At 39.6% G+C, this 11,577-nt stretch overlaps 1 protein-coding gene across 2 annotated transcripts in view; it reads left to right on the top strand.

Annotated features, from left to right (window-relative positions):
• Positions 1-329: 329 nt before the first annotated feature.
• The window catches only part of LRRC4C (leucine rich repeat containing 4C), a 502,291-nt gene continuing 491,043 nt past the window's right edge, over positions 330-11,577 (top strand). For both annotated transcript variants that reach the window (XM_066187873.1, XM_066187872.1), the window contains exon 1: positions 330-485. The gene's annotated coding sequence lies outside the window, so the exon portion shown is untranslated. The remainder of the gene's footprint in view (positions 486-11,577) is intronic.

The following is an 11,577-nucleotide window of genomic DNA, read 5'->3' as shown; positions in this document are numbered from 1 at the left end:
AGCTTAATGACAATTAAGCTGTTATTTTCCCCTGTTCTTGTCTTATAAGAAAGTAATATGATACCCATTTTACATATGGAACAGAAGTTCAGAACATTTCAGATTAAAAAATCAGAGCCATGATACAGGGATTTTGGATTTCATGCTCTTTGGCACACCCTAACTACCAGCAGCTGTGAGGGGTCAGTGCCAGGCTGGTGGAACACAGCCATTTGACCATACTTGGGACAATCGATGTTCAACTGAGTGGGGATAGGTGCAGATTTTCAGGTGCAGCCTGGGAGGAGCCTTAGGAGCTTGCAGTGATAAAAGGAGTTTGAGGTAACACAGAGCATTTTTGGGTCCCTCCTGCATAACCGTGGATCTCTGTCCTGATCAGACCTAGTAGTAGTGTTGTATATTTTGGGGAAAGACTTCTGATTCTAGGAAAAGCACTTTTTGGGAAAACTGCTAGGAAGTACCTGTGGAGTCTGAATGGAGGACTGGTGAGTAATGCATATGTGATGTGTTTAAATTACCTTTACCTACCAAATGGAAAATACTGATTATGAAATGATGCATGGAAATGAAAAAGATGGGTGTATAAAATTCTTCCTTTTCTTCATGTGCCTAAAATGACTAAGCTCAGGGATCATTTATATGGTTTGCTGCACTTTTCTGAGGGTAAGTAGCCTATGCTCAAAGGCTGTGCCAAATTTTATTATATTTGCTATAATGGGCTGCCCAAAATAACTGTGTGGCAATACCACATGAAGAAACGTGCTTTTTCTGTATAAGGACACTGTCTGGGTAAACACTTGGGTTGTGGGGAACCTCATTTCTTCCTAGCTGTGAGTTGTCTACATCCTCTATTTTTTAGAGGAGTACTCTAGTCCTTTGGACTTTTCTGATGTTTACAGTTTCTTTGCTTTGCTACATGGCTTTGTAGCAATGTGTTTTTTAGGTGGTGTAGCTGCTACCTATATCCAAATAAGCATTTCCAGTGGAAAAGCTGCTTGGGGAGAATTTAGGCAAAGCAATCAACCTCACACATGCCATGGCTACACCCAGCAAAGAGAGGCAAGAAAGGCCTTTGTATGAAGTCAGTTCCAGCAAGGTTTATTTCAGGCATTGAAGGGGAGATCAGGAACCAAGACTTGGCTGTGAGCTGTGCACAGACTCAAGGGTGGGGTCAGTAGCCAATGACCTGTGGGCACGGAGGTAGTGCAAGTGGCAGGGCAGAGGTCAGTGGCCTGTAGGGAAAACAGGGCCACCCACCTGGGATGCCATCACTGATAGGGAAAAAAGGAAAGGAGAAACCACAAGAACCAAGGACATGGGGAGGGGAAAGACTGGGGCAGACTACTCTCTACCAAGCACCATGGGGAAGGTGCTCTCTTTCAGGCTAGGCAGGCAAGGCAAGACCCTGGGAATTGTCCCGAGGGGTTCCAGGGACTCCATGGGCTGGGCCTTATTTTCCTGCAATTTTTAGTCCTCACCTCCCTGTATTTCAACCAATTTGGCCTTCACCCTTTGGTGGCCTGGCTACTGGCCCAAAGTAATGTTCTGTTGAGTGGGCGTGAATGGGGTGCATTTAGATTTTGCATGTTTATCTTACAAGTTCCCAGTGCTTTCAAAATATGGACAGAAATTTTCTGATGCTGGGGAGAGCTGCCTGCTAAGTAAAAAATTTACTCTAGAGTCCAAGTATGCTAGAAAAATTCAGTGGATTAACTGTTATACTGTGCTTTGCAAATCAAAGTAATTTTATTCTAGTTTTTGCTTTCTGAAGTTTTTGAATTAATTTTTCTGAACTGTTTAGCCTGAAGGAGGTACTTGACAGGATGTGTATAATCCAAAAGTGCTACAGTTCTGTAAAATTCTCAACTGTCAATGAAAAAGTGTTTTTAGTGTTTTTTACTTTTATTTCGAGTGAATCTTACAATCAAATAACCTTCATTATGCATGGTAAAATCAACACCTTTTTAAAGCTTGGTGCATAATCCTTTTGAAAAGGAAAATAAAAAAAAATGCTTTATTGTTGGAGTCTTGCTAATACTCCAAGTGGCAACAAAATCCTTGTTTTTCGTCTTCATTCATGCCTTTTTGAAAAACCCCACCAGGTGTTTGGGTTTTCTTTGTTGGATCATGGAAGCTAGCAATGGAAAAGCGTTAATTCATTAGGTCACCTAGTGCCTCTCACTTGTGTAAGATTATTCACTATTGTACTCTTATTTTGTCCAGTTTCATTTCAAGTGAGACCTTTTCTAGGACTTGTGCCGTTTCCTCTGAATGACGTTTCCAAAGCTGAAAATGATCTGATTATCATGCATAGTTTTCTGTTTTACAATCTAAGCTTTTATTTATTTTAATCTCATTTAACATTTCTTACTGAAAGCTTTTTTAATGTAAAATAACTTTCAGTTTGTGTTTAGAAGTCAGGGTACATTTATTTTGTTTCTATATTGTTTATATATGTTTCTAAGAGTTATGTTTCCTGCCAGTCTTTTGTTTCCATCCAAAAGACTTAAATCAAGTTAATATTTAAGAAGATTTTCTCTTCTTACTCTGGAATTAATTCAGGCAACTTAGCACATGTTTTGTCTCACACAAATTATTTGCAGTTTGGGTTAAATTATGAACAGCTTGCATTAATTTGTTCTTGAGCCAAAGTCCTATAACAAAATGCCAGTGGTAGCAACTGGCAGCCACTGGACCCTACTGAGTCTTCAAATGCATGTGAGTTGTTTTTGATAAACATTCACAGAGATCACATAGCCATTTACAGGCCTGGGTGAGATTTTAACTCTTTCCTGGGCAAATGGGAGTTACAAGGCACTAACCCTTCTCTGAGTGAGAGAAAAAGAGTGATTGAAATATAGAGAGACATGGCATGAGTTGGAAGTCAGTGAAGAGAGAGTAAAAGCTCTAGGTTGGGAGAAAGGATTGAGGAGGTGCCTAGTTTGGGCTGGACTTCTCTCGTGAGGCCATGGACAATGGACTAAAATATCCCTGTAACTTATAGAATGCTTTTTAGGGGGATGCAAAGTTCTAGTCATAACTGTGGGCTGGTACAGCTGTGATCCAATGGAGAATTTTGAACAGAGGAAGATAAAGAGATGCCCTCTGCCCCCAGGGAAAAAGAAGACCTCTGTTTCGTGGAGATGAAGATGATTTGGGAGATAGAGAGAGAGAAGAGAACCTTTGTTTTATACTGGAATAATCATCCTTAAACTGTGCCCTAAAAAAGCTGATATGGCCCATGTGCTGTTGTGAGAAAGGCTGCTAAATGGGAGGGACTTCATGGTTTGCAGAATCCCCGGGGCAGCTGCAGATTTGTGACTTGGGAGCCACCAGAGAACTGTCTTCTTGTGGCAATGTACCCATGGGAGTCTTACGAGAGGTTCCTCTTCCTAAGAACTGATGAAAGACAATTTTAAAGTGGTGAAACTGATTGAAAATCATGGGTTTTGTCTCTTTATGTTGTCAGTAAGAAAGTGAAGACTTGTGGGGGGAGCAGAAGTGTTTTGAAGGTTTCGTTTTGATTCTCATTCTCTTCTTTTGGTGTTTGTTAGTAAGCCTATCTTTATACCTTTTAGGGTCTGGGCCTGCTTTGCTTTTCTCCTAATCCTGTCTCACAGTAGGAGAAGAGTAAATTCTAGTGCTCATTCAGACCACTACACTAATTTTGGGAAGCAGAAATTGGTGAATGTGAAACCACTATGCAAGGATATTTCTACAGGTTTTCTCTAAGGTGTTTATTCCTCTCTTATTTTGCAGCTTGTGAAGCCTTCTGTTGTGGTTTGCCTCTTGCTTAATCCTTCAGTTTTCTATTCATGTGAAAACAGTATTTGTTTTAGTTTTATAGGGGTTTCACTTTTAGTAAAAAAATTTTAGGCTTGTCCCATCTCTCCCTACACTATCCCTTCCCATCCCCACCTCAACATTTTCCCCTTTGTCTGTGCCTTCTAGTGTTTTTGTGTTCATTCGAAGATATCATTTCTCTAATTTCACAGAAGCTGGGGAGAAGTTTTTCTGTAACAGCTTCTTTCTTCGTACCCCTTCCTCTCTTTTCATTTTCTCTCACCCATGGTAGAGAGAATAGGCTCACCAAAATGGCAGGTAGGAGGTAGCTCATATCCATTTCCATCAGTTTTTACTACATGTCCAGAGTATATTTGATGGACCCTTTCAGGCTCTCTTAATTATGCTTTCAGTAATTGCAGCTGACTCCAGGGCAAGCAGATGTCAGGAAAATCCACAAACACCAGAGGTTTATGTCCAAAAGGATACAGAGGAGTCCTGCAAGTTCATTTGAATAGAGTCCACTGGGGCACACACCCACAGGGTTTTCTCTCCCTCGGGATTTTGGAGGGCACATCCTCCTTTTATCCTAAACTCCTGGCCGCATGGTGCCCTCTTCCTTTCCCCTCTGGCTGAGGTACTCAGAAGGCACAGCCTTCCCGAACTGCTTTCCATGTATTCCCCCCTTGAACCTGCCATTTCACCTCAAAGCTCAGAAACCCAGGCTGTGGAGACCCTTCTCTGTTCCAGGAGCCGAGCTGTCTGGGGTCTGCAGCAAACCTGCTGCACAAAGTTAGGAGAGATATTAGGACCATTTTCGAAGACGTTAACACCCATACCTTCACCCATCAAATTATTTGTAGACATTAGCACACATCTTTCCTATCACAGGGAATCAAGGTAGAAATGGGATATGAGTCTTTGTATTGACTGCAGTACAGGGACACCTTTATCTCTGTGTCATCCAGATCAAACAGGTACAGAACAGAAGTTGTCAAGCAGAACACACCATGTTCCTGTTCTAAGACCGACAAAGAGTATGGAGGTAGCATTAACAAGAACAGGCAATTAACTTTTTAAATTGCTTTTCTCTAGGGTTAAACTTCAAAAATAACTTTTTTCTTGTGGTTGTCACCAGCAGGTCATTGAACCCTTTAGATTTTATATGGAGTTTATCTATTTTCATAGCAGTATACATAGCAGGGTACTTTCTGTAATGTGATTGCAGATTAATCCTTGTTAGCAATCTGGTAATGCCAAACAGAAGCACCTGCATGAAATGAATCTGTCTGAACTACTCACTCAAGCACTTCTGGGCTTGAGAGAGTTTGGTCTTCTACTCCCAGATAGAAGAACCTAAAATCAAAGGAATTATAGTGCCCTGCGGTATGAACTCTTGCAAATGGTGACTAATAAAGGGAGTCTGAGAAAAGAAACTTGTGTGTAGGTGTAAGACCACAAGTGAAAGGACTGTTGTCTTGAAGGGTAGTTAAATGCTACTTTTTCTGAGACCAATAAGAAAGAAAAAGCAAGCTGGTCTAAAGTCCAAAATGATCGAAATATCTGTAAGCTAAAAATTTAGCATAAGAAAAGGTATCTGTTACTGTCTGTTGCCCATGGTGATATGTAGGTGTTAGTATAAAGAGGGAAGGAAAATCCTGTGCAAAAAATGTTTTACTGCACGTGAGGGACATGGCTGTAATGGCTGATGAAAATTGATTAATGGGAAAATGAGTCATATAAGTCTGACAGCCTCTATCAGCATATGCATTTTTGAGGGAATAGAACTCTGCTCATGCAGTTCCTCTTTACAGCATTAACTCTGAGATCTCTTAGGCACTGGAACAGTCTTGCTTGAAAAGTAATGGAGACCCCACTGCTCAAATTTTGCAATTAGACTGCAAGCTGGTGAATGTACATTAGAGGACAGCAACTCAGATGTTTATTTGGTTGAGAGATGGACATAATAAATCTCATTCCTTGATCAGCCTAAATATGTAACTCTTTTGTTCTTCAGGCTTTCCACATGAATGTGCCAGCTTCATTTGTCATGGAGCACAGTACTAACCTTTAAAGTATTACAGCTACAGTTGTGTACAAGGTTTTATTAATGCCTGTACCAATAGTTTAAGCATCTCTGTTTTGAAGCGGAAGCAGCTTTTATTTTGCAAATTTTGTAGTAGCTGTTGATCTCTTAAGTACTCACAAGACTTTGTCTCCATTGTAAAGTTAAATGTCTTATTTCAGACCCAGCTTGGGTTAAGCTAGAAAGGGCTACAATACCATTTTTTGAAATTATTTTGACGTGTGAAAGAACAGGCTTGCTGTCACAAAACTCTTCTGAATATAAGCAGAAATCACAAAGGTGAAATCTTTTTGTCCTTTCTTTGAATCCTGAAATTGTTTGGGTTTTTTTGTTGTTCATTATAGATTGTTTCTGCATGCCAACAAAGTTTAAGGACTGAAGTGCCAGCTTGCAACTTTGTAAATATTTTAAAGCAACTTTCCAAAATACTGCACAGTCACAAACCTTCCAGAAGACATTTTGGACTCTCCCAATCATTTTGGTAATCTGCTACAGTGTTCTGTAAACACAGAAAGAACTCCTTTGTGACAGAACTAATTTTACACTCAACCTGGTATTTCCCTTGTTTAGCAATGCTAGTCCCACTACTGCTTAAGCTGGTTTGCCAAATTCCTGTGCAGACAGGTGAGACTTGAAAGGAAACCTAGAGATGGGGCTGGAGGGAAAATGACAGTCTCTGGAGAGCAGGAATATTGATGAAACAATACCTCAGGGATTCCTAATTGAAGTCAGAAAACTTGACTTAGTGTAAATAAAAAACTGCTAATGGGCACAAGTGATACAGAGAGGTTAGTCAAAGCTCCTGGACAATTAAAGCATTTGAGAATTGAAATACTGGTTCAATATCTATGTGATAATCACAGCTTCCAATTTTTCTGTTTTATTTTTTTTTTTACCTGAATGTAAGTTAAAGGTCATGAAAAGATTTATGACCAAATCAAAAAATCAGATTAACATATTCTTGCTGCTTAGAAAAGAAAAATGTTCTAGGGAACTTAAATGTATAAGTGTACCTGATCTTTTTAATATCAGTATTTCTTTAGTACAGAATAAATAAATCCAAGGTGTTTACCTTTTGTTTAGTAACTTTCATCTTGTTTCTTAAACAGTGATCAGTATTTAAGGCTACCTGTATACGTCAACAATCCAGATGTTTTTAGCAAGTGCTCAGTGATGTGAGATTAAAGTCTAGACAATTACTTTAAGTCTCTTTTCGCTAAAAGACATACTGAACACTTTAATTCTTGCAACCCATCTCTCTAGAGGGAGGAAGAAATACAATGATCAGTGAGAAATGCAAGCAAGTGTAAAAAGAATGCTCATATTAGCTCAGGCTGAGGGTCTGTGTACTGCAGTATTCTCCTTGCAGCAGTAGCTGCTGAAAGACAGAAGGAGGAAAAAAGAGAACTTTATCTGCTCTGTTGACCAGAGAGGAAAAAAATGTAATTTCCTTTGAAAAGGGGTGGAAGTGTTGTGGGGTACAGGTATATATCAGAATATAACAGCTATGTAGGATTTTAGGCTTTGGAATCTGTGAGCATAGGGTTTATATATATATATTTTTTTTTTTAAGCTATTTTTTTTTTTAAAGCTCATGAGCTGAACTTCTAAAACAGCCTTTGTTTTTCATGCTTTCAAACAAGGCTTTAAACTTTCTTTTCTTTGAAGGAAGAAAGGTGAGGAAGAATGTACCTTTTTACTTCTGACTTTTTTATCAAATTTTTTTTTGCCTAAGATACTAGGGTTGGAAAAATCTGTCTTTAAATAATAGCATCCAAATAGCACAAAAATCAATGTGTTTATGATTTGTATTTCAGCGTTGAAGAACTAATTTGAAATTAGAGGCTTGAGGCACTGAATTAAGTTTTCAGGTAAAAGGTTGGAATCTGGTGGCAAATCTGTTGGAACTGAAAATACCCACCATGTAAACTACTCAATTTTTCAAAGAAGTTGGTTCAAAAAAAGCAAACTGTTAGTACATGAAAAGCCTGTCTTTATTTTAGGGCAGTAAACAGTGAAATATATTAATTAGTGTGTTTCTCAAATTCTGAGGAACTCACTTGTGTTGTTCACTAGACTATGTCTGTGAATTTTAAGACATAAAGGACATGAGAAATCTGTTTGCTGCAGTTTTGCTGTTGCACCTTTTCCCTGGAGGAGAGGTATTGGATGAAAGGGTTATTGCGATTACTCATATGCCTATTGCAAGAGTAATGCATAGACCCTGACGGAATATTGTCTACAAAATTCTCGTAACAGGAGAGGTGTGTTTACCACTGGTCTTGAACATAAACTTTGCAAATGTTTCACAAGTTATCTGGCAATTAATTTTTCTCTTCTCCAGATAGTATGTTCTCTTGTTTGCGTTTCCACTTTCTTTCACTGTTAGTCTCTTGAAAATCTTTGTGGTTAATAATTGGTTTCACAGTTCCCAGGAGAAAGATCACTGTGATCACTTTTCCAAGCATCCCTCAGTATTGTTCAGTTCAGCTCTCAAGTTGTCTGAAACACGGCAGTGGGTGCTAGGCTTCCTTAAGAACAGCTGCCACTGCCCTCTAGCAGAGGCAGGAGAAGCCGCATGTGCTGCCTCACAGTCCCTGTAGTTTTGAGGCTGGTGAATAAATTTACAGCACACACTGATCCCGGCTTTAAGTTAGGACTGCACCAAGCTAAGTGGTGGATGAGAAGCTGGCGTATATTTTGCTCTGATGATTGTCACTAGGGTGATCACTGGGGGTAGTGTGCACTCTGCAGCTGTAACTCTTCAAACGTCATCAGCCAGAGATGCCTGGTCTTATTGGGTGCCAGCCTCAGATGTCTACAGGGGTCTCTTGGGTCATCTTTCACCCCTGCTATGGTCTTGCTAATGCTTTCTCAGTATGGAAATCATATTCATAAATATGACTATTTCTTTATAAAGAAGCTAAAAATTAAGAGGAAACAAGGGAAGAGGTAGCAAATAGCACATGGAATTTGGGCTTCACTAACTCAAATGATGTCAATATAATAAGAAAGTGAAATATTGCAAAAATATTTGAGGGAGTTTTGGAGGTGTTTTGTGTGGGACCACGTGTGCCGGGTCAGTACTTTCTCTGTTGAGGGCTTTGCTGAGCAATAAGCTTGTGTGCATCACTTCTGCTGAATTTCAGATGTTTTCAGAGAAGTGATATTGATATTAGCTGACAGGTCATCAAATACAGCTGAATGAGGTGAGGGCCAGAGTGAGATGGAGCTGAAGTCAAGTTTCTGGATTTTTTTTTCCCCCTTAAGAAGTGAGATGGGGGAGGGGAGTGGTACATCTGTCTGGATTATATTGCATTGCAAACTGCCTTTGTTTTAACCATAATGGAAACATGAACAAAGGTGCTTGTAAGACTAGTAATCAGGGGAGTGATGTGATGTCCAAAGTGCAGCCTGTTTTGGGGGAAAAAAAACAAACAAACAAACAAAAAAACCCCCACCAAACCGAAACAAACAAACCTCCCCCCCCCCCAAAAAAAAAAAAACCACCCAAAAAACCCCAAAACAAAACAAAAAAAACCAAAACAATCCCCCCCCAAACAAAACAAAACAAAAACAAAACCCAAACAAACAAAAACCCCCCCACCTTGGAAGTGCAAAGAATGTTTTTCTTTTGATTAATGTAAAAGTAATTAAGTAATTAGCTGGTAGTGTGGTTTTAAAAATGAAGTAAGGACAGCTGAGGTAGGACAAAAGTCCTTGCCTGTACCTTTGGGATTATGATGAAGAATATTTGGAAAATACCAACAATAACTTATTCTTGCACATTTAATCTTTCTACTCCCCCTTCTTTAACATGTATTCTGTGTCATGGAAATTAGAATGCAAGTCAGTTTAATTACGTTTGCTGTTGTTCCAGTCCCATGGATTGCAAATATTAGATTTATGAATAGATTTAATTAGCTCTGGAGCTTTTTTAATATACTCAAGCAATTCAGACTACACCTAAAAAAAGGTCATGGAAAAAGCTGTCCACAGTGGACTTTGGTCTAGACATAAGGTCTTCTTTATGAAACCTTAGCTGACTAGTTGGAACTATAAATGTTATCTCTGATGAAGCTGTTCATCTGAGAGTAGCAAAATTACTCCTCCCACAGTCTTAGAAAATGGAACATGCCATTAGTGTCATTAGTATGTGCTCTGGGATGATAGGTTCTTCAAGTAGAAAGTGTCAATGTAGTGTTATGCTCCCGTGGCATGCTGTGGCATTTTGGTCACTGCATGAGGAGGAAAATGTTAGTGACGAGTGTTTGACTGAATAGAGCAAAGTCAATATGAAGGGCAGCTAAATGCATGAGGGCTTCTCAGCTTGAGGAAGTGAGTCCAGGCTGCTTATGATAGAAGACTATTAATCTATGAGTGGCATACTAAAGTGTGCAGAGCATTTCTGTCTCTGACTTTGCAGCTCCTTGTGGCAGATAATTAAAGATTTGCAAAGTGTACTTGGGAAACACCACCACTTGCTTCCCTTGATCTGATGGTTGTCTGTGACCAACACTGGCAAAACTTTGGCTAGGTGGATCTTCAGTCCAAGCTGCTGTGGCTGCTCGTGTTCCTATGTGGACAGACATGTTTATGTTTGTGGATGAACAAGAATCCTCTCTAAGACCCAGAGCCAAGAAAGCAGCAACATAAGATGTCATGCAGTGTTTGGGAATAGCATGGAGGGTGAAGAAAGGATAAGGGAGCGAAGCAAAATAATTGCAGCCAAGAAAAAACAGTTACAATTTACAAATTCTCCTGTTGGTTCAGTGGACTTTTTATATAAATAAATCATTTTAGATTTAAGTTATACAGCAATTTAAGCGGAAAAAGTGAACAAAGGCTTGAGTGGGTGTGTGTGATTTGTGAAGAAGTGTGGGTCTTCTATCTTCCGAAACTGTCCTACATTTCTCTTTCCAGGTACCACAACCTCCTTCTCATGCTGTGTGGCTTTGCAAGCTCACTGTCTGTTAAAACTGCAGGGTTTACTTAACAGTAGAAGATTTTTACTCCATGTTAGTATTAAATATTGTGACCACAGTGCTTATGGATAGTGCCCTGCTACATTGCAGTCCTTTGTGCTACAGTAGCAATAACAACTGCCGTGGTCTGTGCATCCAGGCTGCTTTGCCAGCTATCCTATGGTTGGTGTATCTAAAACTCCCCAAATCACTTCCACAGTGTTGTTCAATTACAGTTTGGTTGCTAAAAGTTGAAGTGGTAGCTCTTTCTGTGATATGAAGCACCAAACTTGCTTCATGTAGCTTATTCCTTAGGAAGCTCTGTCGTGTATTTGGCTGCTCAGACCCATGAATGCGTTCCTTAACAGTCCCTCATAGTTATAATTTACTGTAATAATCCCAGAGCTTCTTCTGAGGAATGGTTTATTTTTGCTTTCATGTTTCTGAAGGAGTCTCAGTCTTCAGTCTCCTGAAGGAGTCTGAAGTGTCATCTGCTGCAAAAAGCTGAAATTATGGATGACAAGTGAGACAGCAGCGTTTGCATCCTGAACCTGATGCAGAGGGTCTGAATTACCTGTGGGAAAGCAAAGGCAATATGACTGTTTTCATATTTAATGAGTGAATTGCAGCTAGGACTTGTACATACCACAGCAGAATACTCAGGTTCATGAACTAGGGCAGCTATTTAGGCAATACATGGAAAATCTGTTTTGGGTCTTGGACTGAGAACTCTACACTCATTTC

The sequence above is a fragment of the Chamaea fasciata genome, unplaced genomic scaffold (genome assembly GCF_029207755.1).
Source record: "Chamaea fasciata isolate MVZ Bird 193981 ecotype frontalis unplaced genomic scaffold, bChaFas1.0.hap1 SCAF_7, whole genome shotgun sequence".
In the NCBI taxonomy this organism is placed as follows: Eukaryota; Metazoa; Chordata; class Aves; order Passeriformes; family Sylviidae; genus Chamaea; species Chamaea fasciata.
This window is presented reverse-complemented; position numbering and strand designations above follow the sequence as displayed.